This window comes from Aquarana catesbeiana, linkage group LG02 (assembly GCF_042186555.1).
Source record: "Aquarana catesbeiana isolate 2022-GZ linkage group LG02, ASM4218655v1, whole genome shotgun sequence".
Classification (NCBI taxonomy): domain Eukaryota; kingdom Metazoa; phylum Chordata; class Amphibia; order Anura; family Ranidae; genus Aquarana; species Aquarana catesbeiana.
The window spans coordinates 568,033,805-568,057,013 of NC_133325.1; positions in this window are offsets into that span (position 1 = coordinate 568,033,805).

Below are 23,209 nucleotides of genomic sequence, written 5' to 3' on the forward strand. Positions count from 1 at the left end.
CTGGGTCTGCCCCACCCACACTTCCAGTTCCCGGGCATGTTTGAACCCAGAAAATAAAAGCTGCAGACAATCTGCGCCTCAGCCTTCATCCTTTGGTGAGTAAGCTCACCCTCTCTCCTGCCTGTCCCAGTGTCTAAAATTATTTTAAGGGGTGCTCTGTGGACTTTGATAAGTGAGGGGAGGGGGGCAGGCTTTGGTGAGCAGAGACCCCATTTACACCAGAGTCACAGCATTCCCCCTTAAATCAAGGTTCCCAGAACACCCCTTACATCAGATCCCCCTTAAATCAGGATTCCCCTTTACATTAGAGTCCACAGAGCTCCCCCTTACAGTGTAAGTGGAAATTCTGTGCAGACTCTGATGTAGGGGGGGACTCTGTGCAGACTCTGATGTAAGGGGGGGCTCTGTGCAGACTCTGATGTAAAGGGGTGGCTCTGTGCAGACTCTGGTGTAAGGGGGACCTCTGTGTGGACTCTAATTTAAGGGGGGCCTCTGTGCGGACTCTGATGTAAGGGGGGCCTATCTGTGGACTCTGATGTAAGGAGGGCCTCTGTGCGGACTCTGATGTAAGTGGGACCTCTGTGCGGACTCTGATGTAAGGGGGAACCTCTGTGTGGACTCTGATGTAAGGGGGACCTCTGTGTGGACTCTGATGTAAGGGGGGGCTCTCTGGGGACCCTAATGTAGGGGGAGGCTCTCTGGGGATCCTGATGTAAGGGGTGGCTCTCTGGGGACCCTAATGTAGGGGGAGGCTCTCTAGGGAGACTCTCTGGGGACCCTGATGTAAGTAGGGAGGATTTCTGGGGACCCTGATGTAAGGAGGGGCTCTCTGAGGACACTGATGTAAGGGGGGCTCTCTGGGGACCCTGATGTAAGGAGGGGCTCTCTGGGGACACTGATTTAAGGGGGGCTCTCTGAGGACCCTGATGTAAGGGAAGGCTCTCTGGGGATCCTGATGTAAGGGGAGGCTCTCTGGGGACCCCAATGTAGGGGGAGGCTCTCTAGGGACCCTGATGTAAGGGGAGGCTCTCTGGGGACCCTGATGTAGGGGGAGACTCTATGGGGACCCTGATGTAAGTAGGGAGGCTCTCTGGGTACCTATGCTCACAGCATCACGGTTCAGGTAGAGGGCCCCTTAGCAGAATTTTGCTTAGGGCCCCAGGGAGGTCAGGATCGGCACTGTATATACCATACTTGTCCGATGACCCTGGATCACCCCTGGTCAGCTGCACGGCATGGTTGCTATTCAGAGAATGCTTTGACGTCATAGAGAGCATAACACCACCACCCTGCCTTTCCATCTTATCCAATCAGAAAATGTTTGCATTTAATGCAAAGCATTCTTTGAATGGTGTCTATGTTGAGAGGCCAGTCTCCTGTGTTCACAATGCATCAGGCTGGCCACCCAGCAGGGGACCCAGAAGCAAATGGAAAACACTGGAGTAGCAGTGTCTACAACAGTGATTTCCAGCTTCTGGGGTATTGACCAAGTATTGGATACACATATTAAACGTGAAGTGCTAATGCACCACTAAACGTGTAAACAATATAAGTAGTAAAGTGCCCAGGTGCAACAGATAAATATAAAGCAGCTGACTTCTGAAGTGTTGCCAGCACTAAAGGTATATGTGATATGTAGTGAAGCAGCGCTAAATACCTCTACAAAAATACTAAGTAAGGATTGCTAATAATAAAGTGCTAATACTGTTCCCGGGTATCTCTAGACCAATCTTACAGTTTAAAGTGTTAATAATAAAGTGTTTATATCAATCTCACTTCTCAATGTGCAAAATATTGCAATAATAGTGACATCAAAACGATATATATAAAATTCACAGGTATGACTAATGTAACTTCAAATGCTAAGCAATAGTCTCTATAGGAGTGCAGCAAAGAAAGGAAAAAGTCCAAATGCAGATAGTATAATAACTAGAAATCCTTTTCCAATCCACACCCTGTGTGTGCTAGCCTCTTACCTCAAATGAAGACCCCAGATGGGTCTAGTCATGCATCAACAAATGTACACCACCAATGTGTCCTTTTCCTCCTCTTTGGGTATATCCTAGACAGATGGTCACTGCAGTCTCAAGGCTATTTCTCCACAGTGTAAGGTAAACCGGACCTCCATCACTAAAAGGCCAGTGCGGATACTTGCTCATGCTCATACACATTGCACTTGTGCTAATATTTATAAGCAAAGGACCAACATAATTCCTGCAATGCCAGTTAGTAGCGCATGGATATGTGTGTGTGTGCATCGCGAGCGTGCGCGCACACACCAATTAGCACTTGGCACCCAGTGGCCTATTTAAATTGCTCTGTCACTGTAAACAGTGCTGGATGATCTATTATGATCAGGACTAAATAATAATATTTAAAAACATTTCTACTTTCTGAAATTTCATTACATATGACAGTTTGAATATTCACAATTTGATTTTTTGTAGCAGCAGGTAAAGTCTTTACCTGTCTTTCCCTCATATTTACAGAACTGTGTGTTAAAAAGCCTGGGTTTTTTTTTTTTTTTTGCACAACTTTTCACAATTTCACAATTTTTTTTTTGTTCATTGGTTTTGATTTGCTGTGAAAAAATGAGGAAAAATCTGACAATCGTTCACTCGATTTTCTTATAGTGTGTACCCCACTTAATTGATGTATGTATATGTATGTATTTTACATATGATAAAAACTCAGGCCAGTACTTTTACACATGTGTGCCACAATGCTAGGCCAGTTTGCCATCAGCCATCCTTAGCACAGATTTAAAGTGGTTCTAAAACCAATGTTGTTTACCTTAGTGCATTCCCTTCATTAAGGTAAAAATGTTTTACTGTCACCCCCCCCCCCATCCTCTCTCTTCTTCTTCTTCACACAGGGACTCATGCAGCAGCAGGAGCCATTGGCTCCTGCTGCTGTCAATCAAACACAGTGAGGAGGAAGCAGGGGCAGGACTAAGCCCCGCTTTATGTGTCTCTAAATTGTGGCTCCATAGACACACACAGCTCGGGAGTGAGCAAGCACTCTGTGCACCCATAGAAAGCAGCTTGCTATGAGAGCACACAAAGAAGAGGAGGAGCCAAGATTGCCAGCGAGGGACCCCAGAAGAGGAGGTTTGGGCCATTTCACAGAGCAGGGGAGTATATTGTATCATGTTTAATATTTTAATAAAATAAAAATCACCTTTAGTAACTGTTTAGGTTATTCAAGTATAGATCTAAGCCTTAGCTTAATGTTTAGTTTGCTAAAGTACAATCTATCATAAACAATTTTGTTTTATTTTCATAAAATATTTTTTCACCTTCTTCCATCCTTTTTTTGCATCTCAGTACTACTGCTCACCTCTAGCATTTATTTAGCCACTTCCTGCATGCGTGCACTCATGACAGCATTGGCTGAACGTCATTTCTCAGAACCATCTTCCTGATTTTGACAATAGCTGACCATGTCTGTAAAGTGCGTGTCAATGCAACTGCTGGTAGCCTCAACCTAGTGTGCATGTGACAGGTTGACAACAGAAAAGCTAATCTAGCAGACATTATCACCTCATAACAGAAGGTGTCTAAATAAGTGATTTCATTTTAAGATTAACAGGTAATATTTTAAGAAATATGGAGATTTAATCAAGAGTGCCAGGTCCTGCCTATCTTTTCTGCCCAGCTGTTCAATTCATAGAAACTGTACCACAGCCTCTATGAATGAAATGTGATTAAAAAATGGAGGGGGTGGACCCATCAATCTTCTGCCCATCTTCCATTCATAGATCCTGTTTCATTTATCAAAACCGTAGTGCTGTCCTCTATGACAGGAGCAGCTGGGTGGAAAGGATGGACATAGTTGAGCACTCTTCATGAGAGCCTGTCGATTTTTTTTTTTTTCTATTTCAGGTAAACTTAAGTTTTAACTAGGAACTCAGCACCTCCAATAGGCCTACTGAACACATTTTTAATTATTTTTAAAAAAATACATAGCATTTTAGGAGGTAGAGAACAACCAAACTCAAGAATATATTGATATCAAGATGATAGATTTACTTTACTAAACGTTGATACCTTTATTTGTCAGCACTTGCCATAACACACACACTGAACAGATATCATCATAACTACATAAACAAAAATATCGGTATTGCAATGTGTTTCAACAAGAGCTGACATAAAAAATGACTTCACTCCCCTGGCAGTGGTGTTTATAGCAAGTAATGATCCATTGTTTCGAATGAATGTGAATATTTCCTGGTTCTCTTTTACCAACGGAGTCATTATTAATCTTTTTGGCCTGTGTATATTCATTAGATTAACACTCAGAATGTGGTGTTGTTTATTGTCTGCACTGTACACATTATAACACTGAAAAGACAAGATGAATTTGACAGCTAATGTAAAAATTACAGAAGGCAATACATCTTGGATTTACGTGGAACACCAACATGAAACTTAATCAATAAAATCTTAAGTTAGGTATTGTATGAAATGGCACATCATTCATTACTAGGGGTTGGCGGAAAACTTGATTTACTGGGTTGATATATCGACCTTTCACCTGCAAGACCTAGTTTCAAATCCAGTTCCATCCAAAGTGACTAAAGATTCCTCTAGTCTGACAGCTCTAAATGGATATTGTTGCAAAAGATTTATGTTTACACAGTTTAATATATGGCATGTAGGCTATGCTCGAAATATAGCAGGGGAAGTTTTGACAGGGTTAACATCCACTGTGTAAATCTATGGAGTGATTAGCATCTTTTTCTTTGTGAAAACAACATATAATGTTAAAAATATTACACCAAACACAAAATGATGTGTCTAGGGTGACCCTGTGAATTAATATAGTCTGTCATACACTTCTGCATTAAAGTAACCATAAACTGTACAACAAAAGAGACTTAACCAAAAACTAGCATTGCTTCTGGATTCTTTCAGTGCATTAGGTATAAAAATTGCTTCATTGGTATTCTTATTTATTCTTAATGACAACATTAGGATCTATTGATCACAAAGTCAATGGCATTGATTTTGCAGGCTACCATCTGCTTCTACATCTTGTCATTTTACAAACAAAGTATTAAAAATATTTTGCATGTGAATGTGGTTAAAAGTAAATCTGTGTGACCTGGACATTCAGCAGATTTAGCATGCTGAACAACAGAAATTTATTTTCATGTGTCATTCATGAAGATTTAGGTGTCTAGCTCAGCAGTTAACCGCTCTTTACACCAAGTACTGTCCTGTATGTGGATGTCAATATGCTCCAGAAGTAGTATTTACATACAGTATATGTGTTGAAAAAATTGTTAGCTTATATTAATGCAGCAGGGCTGTAGCCAAGAGAAGAACAGGCCAGGTTGCGGCACCACATCTGAATGGACACAGGGAGCTGTGGCTTGGCTCGGGTGCCCCCATAGCAAGCTGTTTGTTGTGGGGGCACTCAATAGGAGGGGAGGGGTCAGAAGCACCGAAGAGGGACCAAAGAAGAGGAGGATCTGGGCTGCTCTGTGCAAAAACACTGCACAAAACAGGTAAGTATGACATGTTTGTTATTTTTCACAAAAAAAGACACTTTAGTATCACTTTAAAGAAGCAATAATTCTACTCCTGTCAAATGTTTGCTTTTTATTGGCATTGTTCAACTGGCATTCATCCATTGATCTGTGACAACATACTGCCAGTGATTCTAGGGCTCATAAGAGAGTTTAGTTTCTAAGCGAAGTACAATAGAGGAAAGCTACATCTTTATGTGGAAAAAAGTAAGCCTGCCTTAAATAATAACCATAGCAATAGCCATAAAACAGTTTGACCATTTTGGAACTTGTTCTCGTGTCTCTGCTGAAAATCTAACTTGGGGTCCAGGAGTCTTGACTGATTTTAGGAAATAAATGTCAATAAAATGTTGTTACATGCTTAAAATTACTCTGTCACTTTGCCCATTCCTGGCAGGGTTTACACCACACTGCTCACTACTCCATTGTTTCATCAGAGCAGCTGCAAAATACACAAAGCTTCCATTCACAAGGCAGCATGTGACCATCTTTCAAAAGGCAGTGGTTGGACCTGTGCAGCCAATCACCAAGCCTGAACACTCTCAGGCGAGGAAAGGGGTGATGTTAAAAGATTTTAAAAATCTTTTAGCATCACCCCTTTCCTGAAAAAGATTTAACACCATCTGACACTGAGCCTACTGAAGCTAGAACTGTTGAGGAATGGAGGGTGGAGGAGATAAGTAAAAGTTAGTGGGCAGATGGGCTTTAAAAAGACTGTCACTAAGTCACTAAGTCTTTAAATACCTCAACTGGGATTATTTTATTACATTTTATGTGAATAAAAAATGTTTTATGAAAGTTTTCATAAAAATAATCCCATTGTGTTCCTAATGCAAATGTAGCACTGTGGGACTATACGAAATATGACTGCTGAGAAACAAATGCAAACATATGCAAAAGCATATCTTTATTAATTTTACAGAATTATTTTAGTTAGAAAGGGAAAGACCACCGAAGCGAGCAGTTTAATATAATATAATACTAACCAGCATTGTAAATAGAATCTGTATCAGCCACAGGCATATTGTGAGTAGGGATGGGCCGAACAGAACCCTGTTCGGATCGCACCAGAACTTCCGAACACCGCGAAAGTTCAGACCCGAATAATGAACCCCATTAAAGTCAATGGGACCCGAACGTCAAAAATCAAAAGTGCCCATTTTCAAGGCTTATATGCAACCAATTGGGCATACAATGGTTATAGGGGTCCGGGTCCTGCCCTAAGGGACATGTATCAATAAAAAAACTTTATAAAAAACGTAATTTTTAAATGAGCAGTGATTTTTTTTTTTTTATTTTTAAAGTGAAAGCATAAAAAAAATCCTTACACTATAGTGCCTGGGGGTCCCCTTAGTCTACCTGTAAAGTTGCAGATCTGTACCACGTCTAGAATCTGCTGTAGCAATAATTGCATTTATAAAGCCAAAAAAAATGACATTTTCCCTACAAGCTGCCTTTATTTTGCTCAGCAACAGCTGGGGAGCCAGTGTGAATGATGAGGCCACAATGTAGTGCACTGGGAACAAGATTAGAGATTTTTTGGATACATTCTGGTGTCACTTTGACTTTGGATAGAAGTAACGGGTGCGTAAAAATTGGTCTTTGGGTGTCGGTGGCACCTTCCCACCATAACCCTATAGAGGTAATTTTGATGAAAGCAAGAATTTCCCTTGCTGTAAAAAATTGCAATGATATGCACCTGTCAAACGGGTGCAGAAAAATTGGTCTTTGGGTCTTAATTGTGCCCATGAAACCTATACCAAAAACATTCTGCCAGATGAAATGCTTGCCAGATGAAATAACACCCTCAAAGCTAGGCAGCCTCGAAGTCCTGCAGAGATTCCACATCCCAAAAAGACCTAATCAGTGATATCGGTATCAGGTGCTTCATAGCTGGTAATCCAGGACTGATTCATTTTTATAAAAGTCAAATGGTCTACGGAGTCTGTGGACAGACGCGTTCTATGATCAGTAACGAAACCTCCTGCAGCACTGAATGCCCGTTCTGAAAACACGCTGGATGCAGGGCAGCCAAGCAACTCAAGAACATACTGGGCAAGTTCTGGCCAGTGGTCTATTCTCATGACCCAGTAAGTCAGTGGATTGTCAGTTGGAAAGCTCTCCATATCTGCTTTGGCCCCAAGGTAATCGTCCACCATGTGATGCAGATGCTGCCGATGGGATGTGGAAGCTGACAGCCCTAGCCAGCGAGAACTAAAAAAATTCTGAAATGCCTCACTTAGGCGGACGCCTTCTCCAACACTCCTCTCTTGACCAACAGAAGACTCAAAATTACGTTTTCCACCACACTGTAACCTGCTGGAGTCAGGAAAAAAGTTCAATAAAATCCTCTTTAACGTGTCCTCAAGAGATTTTACCTTCTGCACTCTCTGTGGGGACAGGATGAGTTCTGAGAACTTCCCCTTATAACAGTGGTCAAGGAGGGTTGCCAACCAGTATTCATCCTTCTCCTTTATGCCACGTATTCTTGGGTCCTTTCGCAGGCTTTGAAGCATGAGGTTGCCCATGCACCTCAAATTTGCAGAGGCTTGAGAAGCAGACTCCTCAGGGTCACGCAGGATGACAGCATCTTGAACTTCCTCCTCCCAGCCATGTACTACTCCCAAGGATCCTGGGGTAGGAGAGCCATCGCTTAAAGATTGACGTATGTCTTCCTCTTCTTCAAAGCCTATGAAAGTGCCAGAATCCTCCTCATCATCCTCCTCCCCTCTCTCCTCCTGTGTGTTCTGTGACATAGGAATGATGGTGTCTGGATAAAGTGGGCCTTAAGAGGAAAGGAACCTCCTCTTCCTCCTGCTGCTCTATCTCCAGTGCCCTGTCCATAATGCCACGCAGAGTCTGCTCCAGCAGGAACACAACAGGGATTGTGTCACTGATGCATGCACTGTCACTGCTCACCATCCTTGTGACCTCCTCAAATGGTGACAATACAGTGCATGCATCCTTAATGATCAGCCATTGGCGTCGGGAAAAAAAGCTGAAGCGGCCTGAGCCTGTTGTCATGCTGTACTGGCACAGGTACTCGTTGACGGTCCTCTGCTGCACGTATAGCCACTGCAGCATTGCCAAAGTTGAGTTCCACCTGGTGGGCATGTCACAAATCAGGCGGTTTACAGGCAGGTGGAATTCCCGCTGATTTTCAGCCAACCGAGCACTGGCTGTGTATGACCACCTGAAATGGGTAGAGACTCTTCTGGCCTGTTTTAGTACATCTTGCAACCCTGGGTACGTACTTAGAAAATGCTGCACCACCAAATTGAAGACATGTGCCAGGCATGGCACATGCGTCAACTTTCCCTGTCTAAGGGCTGACAGGAGGTTTGAGCCATTATCAGATACCACCATTCCTGGCTCCAGCTGGCATGGTGTGAACCACCTCTGGGCCTGTCCCTGCAGAGCTGCAAGAATCTCTGCTCCGGTGTGGTTCCTGTCCCCTAAACACACCAGCTGAAGCACTGCATGGTACTTTTTAGCCTGACTCATGGAATAGCCCTTTTACTTAGGGGGTACCTGATGCTCATAGGACAATTCTGCAGAGGAGGGCATGGAGGTGGCAGAGGAGGAGGAGGGGGTAGAGCTCACAGGTCTGGCATCATCACCACCAGCTGTATGGAGACATGGGGGCACAACAAGCTGCAGCACCGAGCCCTGTCCTGCATCCTTTCAAGTTGCAAGCAGCGTTACCCAGTGTGCTGTGAACTAAATATATCATCCCTGCCCATGCTTTCTGGACCACGTGTCAGCAGTAAGGTGGATTTTATGGCTGACTGCCTTGCCCAACGATGCCAGAACCTTCCCTTCCACGTGATGGTAAAGAGATGGAACGGCCTTACGTGAAAAGTAGTAGCGACTAGGAACCTGCCATTGAGGTTCAGCACATTGTGCAAATTTACGGAAGGGGTCAGAATCCACCAGGCTAAAAGGCAGAAGTTGGAGAGCCAACAGCTTTGACAAGCTTGCATTTAGACGTTGGGCATATGGGTGGCAGGGACTGTATTTTTTTTTTCCACTGCAGCAGATGTGCAAAGAAATTTTCCGGGTACAGTCTACAGCTGCTAGGACCTGGGACACCCTGTGCTATACCATCATCCCTGTCAGTGGAGGCTGCTGGGAGGTATTGACTCGGTATAGCAGGGGCAGACTGAAGTGGGTAAGGAGGAGAAGGGACAGATTTGTGCCCCTTTTGTGTGGCTTTTAGGTGCTCTTGCCAACAGGCTGAGTGGTTGGACGTTAAATGCCTTGTTATGCATATGGTACCCAAATGGTTAGTGTTTTTGCCACGTTTGATGTGCCTGAGACACAGTTTGCAGATAGCAACAATGCGATCTGCTGCAGATGTGCTTAAAAAGGCCCAGACAGCTGAACTTTGGGGAGTGGGCCGGGAGATAACAGCTGCAGAATGTGATGGAATAGGGTGGCTGCTCTCTACTCTTTCTTGATGTCGGCCTCCTTGGGGTTGTGCCGCCTCATCTTCAGTTTCCTCCTCTGCTCTATCTGGCACCCAAGGTGCATCAGTGACCTCATCATCATCATCATCATCATCATTTCTATCTCCTCCATCTTCATCATTACCACTGGAGACAACTTGACAATATGCTGCAGCTTGGGGAACATGAAGGCCAATTTGTCTACCAGTGTTCCTCCCTCTCTCTAGGCTGATGTTCCTGTCATCCTCAATCTCAGAACAAACATCTGAATCCAGCAATGACTGGGAATCATCAAGGAGCAAGTGGCTGACGCTGTGGTCAAATAACTCAGCTGACTCCTCAATGGCTGATGTTGGGGCTATGGTAGGAATAGTTGTGGACAAGAAGGCAGGTTTATCCACTCTGGAAACTGCAGGGGAGTGCACACTTGTCTCTGCTTGTGTGACAGAGGATGAGGAGGATGAGGAGGATGAGGAAGGTTTAGTAAGCCAGTCCACCACCTCCTCTGCATGCTATGGCTGGATAGCATGGGGAAACTTACTAAACAGAGGAAATGATGCCTTGCCTGAGGGGTGACCACCAAGTTCACCTTTGCCTGTGGACACATTTGTTGCTGGCCCCCTTACAGTGCCAAGGGAAAGTCTGCCTCTCCTTGCTGTCCTCCTGGACATTATTGGGATGGAGGGGGGCGGTGCTTATAAGTAAATGTAAAGAAGAAGTTGAAATCTGTACGTAGATGCACTTTAATCATTGTAAAGAGGTGTTTGGTGCACTTTAATTTGAGTACTCAAGCTACACAGACACACTCCACGGATACACTATAATATACTGCAATATAATGCGCCAAATGTAGAGTGACGCACAAAATGATATGGCGTTAAACTGGCAGTAATACGCGCAAAACGATATGGCGTTAAACTGGCAGTAACACACACAGAACTATATGGCGTTAAACTGGCAGTAACACACACAGAACTACATGGCGTTATATACTATATGTCAGGTATATACTGGTGCTATGTACTATATGGCACTCTGTACACAGCTCATCCCAGAACCCTGCACTCTGTACACAGCTCATCCCAGAACCCTGAACTCTGTACATAGCTCGTCCCAGAACCCTGAACTCTGAACTCTGTTCAGGGTTCTAGGTCATCCTAAAACCCTGCACTCTGTACACAGCTCCTCCCAGAACCCTGTACTCTGTGCATTGCTCATCCCAGAACCCTGCACTCTGTACATATCTCATCCCAGAACCCTGCACTGTGTACTTATCTCATCCCAGAACCCTGCACTGTGTACTTATCTCATCCCAGAACCCTGCACTCTGTACATAGCTCATCCCAGAACCCTGCACTCTGTACATAGCTCATCCCAGAACCCTGCACCCTGTACATAGCTCATCCCAGAACCCTGCACCCTGTACATAGCTCATCCCAGAACCCTGCACTCTGTACATAGCTCATCCCAGAACCCTTCACTGTGTACTTAGCTCATCCCAGAACCTTGCAATCTGTACATAGCTCATCCCAGAACCCTGCACTGTGTGCTTATCTCATCCTAGAACCCTGCACTGTGTACGCAGCTCATCCTAGAACCCTGCACTGTGTACGCAGCTCATCCCAGAACTCTGCACTCTGTACATATCTCATCCCAGAACTCTGCACTCTGTACATAGCTCATCCCAGAACCCTGCACTTTGTACATAGCTCACCTCAGAACCCTGCACTCTGTAAATAGTTCATCCCAGAATACTGCACCCTATACATAGCTCATCCCAGAACCATGCACTCTTTATATAGCTCATCCCAGAACCCTGCACTCTGTACATAGCTCATCCCAGAACCCTGCACTTTCTACATAGCTCATCCCAGAACCCTGCACTTTCTACATAGCTCATCCCAGAACCCTGCACTCTGTACATAATGCACTCCAAACCCTGCATGATTTTATTATTTTTTTTAATGAATGTGCTGGGGTTTGTATTAGGGATGAGCCGAACACCCCCCTGTTCGGTTCGCACCAGAACATGCGAACATGAAAAAAGTTCGTTCGAACACCGTTAAAGTCTATGGGACACGAACATGAATAATCAAAAGTGCTAATTTTAAAGGCTTATATTCATGGTATTGTCATAAAAAGTGTTTGGGGACCTGGGTCCTGCCCCAGGGGACATGGATCAATGCAAAAAAAAGTTTTAAAAACGGCCGTTTTTTCAGGAGCAGTGATTTTAATAATGCTTAAAGTCAAACAATAAAAGTGTAATATCCCTTTAAATTTCGTACCTGTGGGGTGTCTATAGTATGCCTGTAAAGGGGCGCATGTTTCCTGTGTTTAGAACAGTCTGACAGCAAAATGACATTTTGAAGGAAAAAACTCATTTAAAACTACCCGCGGCTATTGCATTGCCGACAATACACATAGAAGTTCATTGATAAAAACGGCATGGGAATTCCCCAAAGGGGAACCCCGAACCAAAATTTAAAAAAAAAATGACGTGGGAGTCCCCCTAAATTCCATACCAGGCCCTTCAGGTCTGGTATGGATATTAAGGGGAACCCCGGCCAAAATAAAAAAAAAAAATGACGTGGGGTTCCCCCTAAATTCCATACCAGACCCCTGGTATGGTTTTTAAGGGGAACCCCGCGCCAAAAAAAAAAAAAAAAAAAGGCGTGGGGTCCCCCCAAAAATCCATACCAGACCCTTATCCGAGCACGCAACCTGGCAGGCTGCAGGAAAAGAGGGGGGGACGAGAGTGCGGCCCCCCCTCCTGAACCGTACCAGGCCAAATGCCCTCAACATTGGGAGGGTGCTTTGGGGTAGCCCCCAAAACACCTTGTCCCCATGTTGATGAGGACAAGGGCCTCATCCCCACAACCCTGGCCGGTGGTTGTGGGGGTCTGCGGGCGGGGGGCTTATCGGAATCTGGAAGCCCCCTTTAACAAGGGGACCCCCAGATCACGGCCCCCTCCTGTGTGAAATGGTAAGGGGGTACCCCTACCATTTCACTAAAAAACTGTCAAAAATGTTAAAAATGACAAGAGACAGTTTTTGACAATTCCTTTATTTAAATACTTCTTCTTTCTTCTATCTTCCTTCATCTTCTGGTTCTTCTGGCTCTTCTGGTTCTTCCTCCGGCGTTCTCGTCCAGCATCTCCTCTGCGGCGTCTTCTATCTTCTTCTCCTCGGGCCGCTCCGCACCCATGGCATGGGGGGGAGGCTCCCGCTCTTCTCTTCATCTTCTTCATCTTCTTCTCTTCTTCTTTTCTTCTCTTCTTCTCCATTTTCTTCTCCGGGCCGCTCCGCACCCATGCTGGCATGGAGGGAGGCTCCCGCTGTGTGACGGCGCTCCTCGTCTGACAGTTCTTAAATAACGGGGGGCGGGGCCACCCGGTGACCCCGCCCCCCTCTGACGCACGGTGACTTGACGGGACTTCCCTGTGATGTCACGGGGAATGCCACAGGGAAGTCCCGTCATGTCCGGTGCGTCAGAGGGGGGCGGGGTCACCGGGTGGCCCCGCCCCCGTTATTTAAGAACTGTGAGCATGGGTGCGGAGCGGCCCAGAGAAGAAAATGAAGAAGAGAAGAGCGGGAGCCTCCCCCCATGCCATGGGTGCGGAGCGGCCCGAGGAGAAGAAGATAGAAGACGCCGCGGAGGAGATGCTGGACGAGAACGCCGGAGGAAGAACCAGAAGAGCCAGAAGAACCAGAAGAACCAGAAGATGAAGGAAGATAGAAGAAAGAAGAAGTATTTAAATAAAGGAATTGTCAAAAACTGTCTCTTGTCATTTTTGACAGTTTTTTTAGTGAAATGGTAGGGGTACTTTTGTACCCCCTTACCATTTCACACAGGGGGGGGCCGGGATCTGGGGGTCCCCTTGTTAAAGGGGGCTTCCAGATTCCGATAAGCCCCCCGCCCGCAGACCCCCACAACCATCGGCCAGGGTTGTGGGGATGAGGCCCTTGTCCTCATCAACATGGGAACAAGGTGTTTTGGGGGGCTACCCCAAAGCACCCTCCCAATGTTGAGGGCATGTGGCCTGGTACGGTTCAGGAGGGGGGGCCGCACTCTCGTCCCCCCTCTTTTCCTGCGGCCTGCCAGGTTGCGTGCTCGGATAAGGGTCTGGTATGGATTATTGGGGGGACCCCACGCCGTTTTTTTTTTTTTTTTGGCGCGGGGTTCCCCTTAAAATCCATATCAGACCTGAAGGGCCTGGTATGGAATTTAGGGGGACTCCCACGTCTTTTTTTTTTTTTATTTTGGTTCGGGGTTCCCCTTTGGGGAATTCCCATGCCGTTTTTATCAATGAACTTCTATGTGTATTGTCGGCAATGCAATAGCCGCGGGTAGTTTTAAATGAGTTTTTTCCTTCAAAATGTCATTTTGCTGTCAGACTGTTCTAAACACAGGAAACATGCGCCCCTTTACAGGCATACTATAGACACCCCCCAGGTACGAAATTTAAAGGGATATTACACTTTTATTGTTTGACTTTAAGCATTATTAAAATCACTGCTCCTGAAAAAACGGCCGTTTTTAAAACTTTTTTTTGCATTGATCCATGTCCCCTGGGGCAGGACCTGGGTCCCCAAACACTTTTTATGACAATAACTTGCATATTAGCCTTTAAAATTAGCACTTTTGATTTCTCCCATAGACTTTTAAAGGGTGTTCCTCGGCATTCGAATTTGCCGCGAACACCCCAAATTGTTTGCTGTTCGGCGAACTTGCGAACAGCCAATGTTTGAGTTGAACATGAGTTCGACTCGAACTCGAAGCTCATCCCTAGTTTGTATGTATCCGTGATACTCTTGCATGTGGAACAATAACAAAAGCATATTTTATAGGTACAAGGAAGCCTGAGTTTTGTTTAATGACCCCCCTTAAGCTCCTCCCACTGTCAGAAGTTTGCCCACGCCCACATTTTCCACGACACGCTATGCAAGGTTACTTCCTTCCTCAAGTGTCCCTCATTCTGAAGTTCAAAAGTTGGGAGGTATGGTTCTAAGAACATCTGTTTAGGAGGGGTTTTACCTCACTTTGGATAGATTCCCCCTCACTTCCTGTGATGTCTACAGGACATGTTGTTCTGGCCCGTTATATTTTAACTTTAAACTATAAAGTATAAGTAAAAAGTTATAAGTAATAAGTAAAGTAAAAACTTTAAAGTATAAGTAAAGGCATACATTTTTTTTTACTTACCCCCCCCCCACATTTAGGAAGAGTCCTCTGAGGGGGAGTCAGGAGGAGGCCCCTAAGCCCCACGGGCTAGTTCTTAGATATGCAATTGTGGTAAGCTACATCTGATATCAAGGCTGATACTTGGTTTGTTAACACACTCCATCGATGAGGTCATTTAACCATCTGAGGGTCTGACAGTGAGAGTGCCAACCTTGAGTGTGGAAGTTTTTCTTTACAAACGATCTTTATTATTGTAAAAAGTCATAGTTTAGTACAAATGTATAGCAGAAACATAGGTACATCCGATATATCAAGTATGCACTTAATATGAGGTGATTGGTACAAGATATGAAGAACGATATAAGATATAAGAAGAACATAGCAATGCAACATAAGAACAATAATGATGAGATCTATGTATGAATATTGCATACAGGTTATATCATTTAACAACAGTTTTGTTTTATAATGGTATGTATTATTAGGCTAAGGTGAAGTTTAATAAAGTGGTATGTCCCAAGGGGACCATTTTTTTTAAAATGTGCATGGTGTTAAAGAATGTATGATGGATAGGCTCTGAGGGTTTTATTTGTTCCACTCTACTCAATATCTAGGACCAAAGGACTGTTGTTGAATGCCAATTAAAAGCTATCATCCAGTGGATTGAGTTAAACAGAGTGTGTATTAATCTAATATGCTATATGGGTATGCTAGGTATAGCAATAAACACATCTTGAGTGTGGAAATTAAATACTTTTGATCTCTGTAATATGAGATCACTTCTATTTGAAGGGGCAGCGCACTTTTTGTTTTAATATCTTGCAAAAAGGACACTACTTCCTGAGACACTGGTGACAACCAGAGATTTTCTCACTTTAAAGGGATATTATCTCACTTTCTGTTTATGCTATAGAATAGGAAATTAAGAGAAATCTCCCCAATGGAACACAAATGGAAAAAAATAATCCTTACAGGGGTTATAACCCTCCCTTACTCTATCCAAAATGACAAAACAGTTTTGCCTTTAGTTCTACTTTAATTCCTCTATTAAAGTCAATAGACATGTAATAGGAACACATGGTAAATGCATCTTGAGCTCATTGCAAATTCTAACATGTCACGTTCATCTCAAGCAGAAGCCATTTTTTTTCCATAGATGTATTCTGCATTACACTTGCTTATGAGTCAAAAGCTAATTTACATGTATCCTAAACCTTAAATGAATAATTTGTAAAAATGTATAAATGTAGTTTTCCAGTTATGTGACCTACTGTAAAAGTATGTGTGTATGTGTGTGTGTGTGTGTGTGTGTACATGTGTATATATATATATATATATATATATATATATATATATATATATATATATATATAAAATGTACTTTGTTGACATTCCATAGAATACTATTTAAAATAAGCATATTTTAGCAATCTAAAGGAACAAATTAGAGATGAAAGAGCATCACAGAGTCGGACAATCTCAGATACTGTATATGTTGGGTGGTGCAACATAATACATGAGCTTTTTTTTGGCCTGATGTTTCTAATGTTATGGAATTGGCAGTTTTTTGCCTTAATACTTTCCAATAACAACTTTGGTTTTCTACCTTCCCTTTCTCCAATATACAGATATACTGTAGATGCTGGCTAAAATGTATTTACTAATATATTCATGCTTGCTTACCAAGATTATAATACCTTGCTGCTTTTATTAAATTTTCCCTACTGTAGAAATGCTGCTCTGATTTTCAATGTCTGTAGCATGCTATTACAGACTCTGTAGCCAGAGCCAAACTGTAACAAAATGTGTTAGATGTTAGTCACTGGGTAGGTTATGTTGAAGCACTCCAACTGTATGTTGCTGCTTCAATGCACCTAAAGATAGTGCTTCCTGGGGGTTCAACCCAATATCCCCCATAGGTGCAAGGTATACCATACTGTATATATTAACTAGAATACTGTGACATGCAACCACCCAGGCTGCATCTCCTTCACTTTCCTAAATGAGTTATAATAAGGATGATATAGTTGATGGTAGTTGATGTCAGACTTCCCGAATCCCTAGTAAAAGATTCTGTCCCTCTAAGACAAGCACCCAAGTAAGTAATACACAACATGTATTAGCTTCCATTGCCTGGTTAAAAAAAAAAGTATGCCATGCTTTGATAATGTGTTGTATATGTATAATGTACCTGTTAACCACCTTTTGTTGCTTGCAGCCAAGTTCAAGTAAGTAAAAATGTATTTTTAGGGGGGTGGTAAGTGACAAATTTGCTTGTGTAAGATTATGCTGGTGGTGACATTAGGACATGCCAAAGATTTCTTGAAACACTGCATAAAAATTCCTAGTAGAATGTTGAACCGTGATATTTACATTGTGAGTGTCATGTACCTTCTGGTAGAGCCTGACGAGCAGAAGGAGACCTTTTGTACAGCCCTGGCTCAAGGACCACTGGAGTTGCGACAGTGGCTGCGAGGGAACACCAAGGTAGGAGTGCCTGCAAGATTCTCCATTAGCAGCAGAGAAGAGTAGCTGATGAGTTGTAGGAACATCTCTGAGTAGCAGATGGCACAGCGGATGCAGGACAACATCATAGGAGCTGCGCAGAGCTGGATGACAGAATACTAGTGCAGGATCAGACAAGCCAGGTCATACACTGAGAATCAGATATTATATTATGGCAGGCAGAGAATGGTAAGAGTTCAGGCAGTGGTTGGCAGCAGGTAATCAGGCAGATAACAGGTATAAATCTTATAAAGAGTGATCAAGTATTTCGCAAAAAAAAACTTGGTGACCCTCCACTGCGCTCAGGTATAAAATAAACATTGACCGCAGCTGCCAACTTAAAAAGGAAAACAGTAACAAAGTATTCCAAAGAGAATCAATGAAATAGTGGCGCTGTAAAGAAAATATAAACTATACGTAAATCGTAAAAATAAGTGTTACTAACCATTATTGTGAACACATGACCTAAAGTGCAAGTAATAAACCCCAAAACAGTTATCATAAAACTATAAATATAATGATGACTGAGTGAGTAAATAATCCGATGATGACAAACAAGTGATTAAGAATATCACAGTGAATAATTCATACAGTTTTATTTCAACTGAAAAAAATGTCCAGACCAGAAAAAATAAATTAAAAGTCCAAACCAATAAAAATTAAGGTGTCAAAAAAGAGTGCAACACAACAGGTGAATATGGAGTGATAATCTTCCTTTACTGTAAACACTCTCCTCCACCACACCGATTGTGCTTGTGCATCACTCTAATGGAGCCGCACTCACCAGATATGCATGCCTTGCATTCTCATGCGTGGCGTGTAAGCTTTATAAAAGATTCCTCCAAGGGATTATACGAGCTGAATTAAAAGTGGGCCCACACAGATGAAACTCCTTAATAGGTAACGCTTCTCATCAGGCAGAGGTATATCACCACGCAAAAGAAATATTGCTTCCCATAGTGTAATAAAGTTTTAAAACATTTATTGGATAAAATCAAAAACGTCTTCTAACATTGTACTCACATTCTTAACTAATAAAAACAGCATGAGCAAGACATTCCTTGTAATAAGATAGTGTGCAAATGGTCACGGCGGACCGGGGATGCAGCTTAGAGCTCTCACCCCTCCCCTCGTCGGATCCACAGGACTACGAGGTGATATCAGCCAGACAAAATCACATCAAAGTACGTCAAGCATCATGCGCAGATACTGGGTTGCCGTAAGACATGTTTCGTCATATGGACTTCTTCATAGGATTGGCTGTACGGCACAGCAACCCCTCCCTTTCAGTCCCACAGATTACTGGCAGAAGCCGTCATCTCCACACAGAGTACTGGCGGAAATTACGCAATAGCGTCAGCACACAGCATCAGCACACACCTCATATAGAGGATGGGCTAACGTACTCTTCACTGCATTGAATACCATGTAGAAAGACATAAGAGTGCCTGCGCACATCCCGTGTCCCCGCAACCACAATACACTGATCTGAAAGCACAACCAGCACAAGTAGCAGTGAAGACTGATAACAGACATCACAGATAATAGTTATTACTATTACAACACATATCGTATGGTGATGTATAATTGAAAAAATGGTCACTATATTAAATAATAAAACATCATGGGAAATATTAATCAATATTATAACATTTGCAAACTAGTAATATACAATAAAAAATATAAATATATAAAAAATATATATATATTGACACCCTGTAATTTCATAATAACCACACCATCCCGCATAACACATGTGTGGATCTTGAAAAAATAATAATAATCAACACAGGCAAAACCTTCTATGAGCAATGAGGTATATATGATGTATATGGGCATATAATTAAGAGTGCCCGAACATAGCATCAATCTTAATCACCCTACCCTTTCTAAATATACTTGATTCTGTATGACCCTAACCAGTCTAGTGTAATTTAAGTCATGACACCCTCTACCTGAAATAGATTGCATACCTATAATTACTTAAGGTGTACACACACAGGTAAGTCCATGACAGTTACGTTACATAGTGTTCTGTGGATAAAAGAATAGAAATGAAAAAAAGAAGAAAAATAAATAAAGAAAATAAAAAATTAAAAAATAAAACTAAACATAAAAATAAAAATAAAAATAAAAAAATAACAAAATATATAACAATAAATAAAAATAAAAATGAATATAAGTAAATAATAAAAATAAATATAAAAATAAAAATAAAAAATGAAAATGAAAATAACAATAAATATAAAAATAAAAATAAAGCAGAAAGAGGGGGACAATGGACATGAAGGGCTCCTAAATAGACTGGGATATATTGCCCCAATTGGCCTCATAAATAAAATTCTAGAAGTTGCTGATAAAGCAGTTCAGATCCAGTTCAATATTTAACCCTCTCGGGTGAAGACTTTTTAAAAGGAAGATCCACTTAGTCTCTCTCTGCGACAAATCCCTGACTCGGTTGGATCCTCTCCATGATGAAAAAACCTGATCAATCCCACAAAATTGCAACCCAGCTGGGTCCTGACTATGTTTCTCTCTAAACTGTAATGATACACTGTGAAATTTAAAGCCATTTTTTATGTTGGCTATATGTTCAGCTATGCAAGCTTTTAATTGTCGTTTTGTTCTGCCAACATAATTAAGGCCACATGGGCACCAGAGCAGATACACCACAAACGACGAATTGCAAGTGATGAACTTATCAATTTGAAATGTTTCAAATGTCACGCTGGTCACCCCTCTGTTTATTACCCTTACAGTCCTGCAGCACACGCATTTTCTGCAGGAGAAAAAAACATCGTATCTCAATACTGGGCGTGATGTAGTTGGTGGATCCAAGATCTTCTTCGCAATCTGATCACCAAAATTTGGTGCACGTCTGTAAATAAATCTTGGTTTGTTAGGTAAAAGTTCACCCAAGTGCCTATCTCTGCAGAGGATATGCCAGTGCTTCCTGAATATATCCTCAATCTCTCTGTATTGATAATGAAAGTTAGAGATGAATCCCCATTAGGGATGAGCTTCGTGTTCGAGTCGAACCCATGTTCGACTCGAACATCGGCTGTTCGATCGTTCGCCGAATTGCGAACGTTATGGGCCGTTCGCGCTAAATTCGTGTGGCGCGTCACGGCCCATAATTCACTGCGGCATCGCAGTGCATTGCTGGCTGATGATTGGCCAAGCATGCACTATGACCCGCATGCTTGGCCAATCACAGCGCTGTCAGTAGAGAGAGCTGTAATTGGCCAAAGCCAGGGTGGCTTTGGCCAATTATGGCTCAGGGGATTTAGTACACACCCCACACTATATAAGGCCGCCTGCACGGCGGCCCTGTGTAGTGTGTGTTCCGGTGTGCTGAGAGATAGAGAGAGAGAGAGAGACAGTGTCATTTGATTTGAGTTAGATAGATTAGGCAGAACAGTCAGTCAGTTAGCTGCACTTACAGTGTATTGTGTATATATATGCATCCCAGGTGTTGCATATATATATATACACTGTATTCAGTTTAGCTAGATCCGTTCCTGTTATCTTCTATCTAGACTATTTACATTTAATGCAGTGCGTCCTGCTCACAGTGTTCAGCTAGATCCGTTCCTGCAATTTACATTTAGTGCAGTGCGTCCTGCTCACAGTGTTCAGCTAGATCCGTTCCTGCTATTTACATTTAGTGCAGTGCGTCCTGCTCACAGTGTTCAGCTAGATCCGTTCCTGCTATTTACATTTAGTGCAGTGCGTCCTGCTCACAGTGTTCAGCTAGATCCGTTCCTGTTATCTTCTAGACTATTTACATTTAGTGCAGTGCGTCCTGCTCACAGTGTTCAGCTAGATCCGTTCCTGTTATCTTCTAGACTATTTACATTTAGTGCAGTGCGTCCTGCTCACAGTGTTCAGCTAGATCCGTTCCTGCTATTTACATTTAGTGCAGTGCGTCCTGCTCACAGTGTTCAGCTAGATCCGTTCCTGTTAAATTCCTACTGACCGGCAGGCTTGTCTGGTTACAGTATATAAAGCTACCTGAAGAAAATTACAGGTGTTCTATTTGATCCTATTAGTACCACGGTCAGGCAGCTAGACTATTTACATTTAGTACAGTGCGTCCTGCTCACAGTGTTCAGCTAGATCCGTTCCTGTTATCTTCCTACTGACAGGCAGGCTTGTCTGGTTACAGTATATAAAGCTACCTGAAGAAAATTACAGGTGTTCTATTTGATCCTATTAGTACCACGGTCAGGCAGCTAGACTATTTACATTTAGTACAGTGCGTCCTGCTCACAGTGTACAGCTAGATCCGTTCCTGTTATCTTCCTACTGACAGGCAGGCTTGTCTGGTTACAGTATATAAAGCTACCTGAAGAAAATTACAGGTGTTCTATTTGATCCTATTAGTACCACGGTCAGGCAGCTAGACTATTTACATTTAGTACAGTGCGTCCTGCTCACAGTGTTCAGCTAGATCCGTTCCTGTTATCTTCCTACTGACAGGCAGGCTTGTCTGGTTACAGTATATAAAGCTACTTGAAGAAAATTACAGGTGTTCTATCCCAGCTTAGTGCAGCTACAGGCCATTAGTATGTCTGGAAGGCCAAGAAGGAGAGGCAGACAGTCACAAGCCAATAAGAGAGGACAAGCAGGCTCTGTGTCTAGTGCTGGTCGTGGAGACGGTGCATCCTCATCAGCACGTGGCCATGGGACACGCTTGGCCTTTTTTTCGGCAGCTGGCCATGTTGAGCCGCAACATGCGGAAGACTTGGTCGAGTGGATGACCAAGCCGTCCTCATCCTCCTCATCCTCTCTCACCCATGCCCAGGGTGCTTTGTCTGGCAAAGCAGCGGCCTCTTCCCTCAGCTCAATGTCATCAGTGACTCCTTCCCTAGCTCCACCATGTCCTCATGAGGATTCCCTCAAACTGTTTGACCACAGTGTTGGGTACATGCTCCAGGAGGATGCCCAGCGTTTGGAAGGCTCTGATGACGATACTGAGCTCGATGAAGGCAGTAACATGAGCGCGGACAGAGGGGGTGCCCAAGAAGGACAGCAATCTGGCAGTCATGCTCCCCCTGCTGCAGCATACTGCCAGGTTTGCTCCAGTGATGAGGAGGGAGGGGATGATGAGGTCACTGACTCAACGTGGGTGCCTGATAGGAGAGAGGAGGAGGAGGAGGAGGAGGAGGAGGAGGAGGAGGCGGCAGCACATCACCAACGAGGCAGGATGCCCTCCAGGGGCCCAATTTTTCTGCCCCTGTCTAACAGGGGCGTGTAATTACAATTTTTGAAGCAATAATTTGCAGCAGGGCTCGTTCCTGCGTTCCAACTAGAGTGTCTGTGAGGGGTTGCAGTGTTGTGGCACCAGCACCAGTGCCTAAGGCCTAATTTTTCAGCTCCTGTTCAACAGGGGCATGTAATTACAATTCTTGATCTAATATTTCACAGCAGGGCCCTGTGAGGGCTTACAGTGTTGTGGCCACAGCAACACCTAAGGCCCAAATTTCTGCTGAGTATATAGGGCAGGACCCTACTTTCAAACATCTAACTTACAAA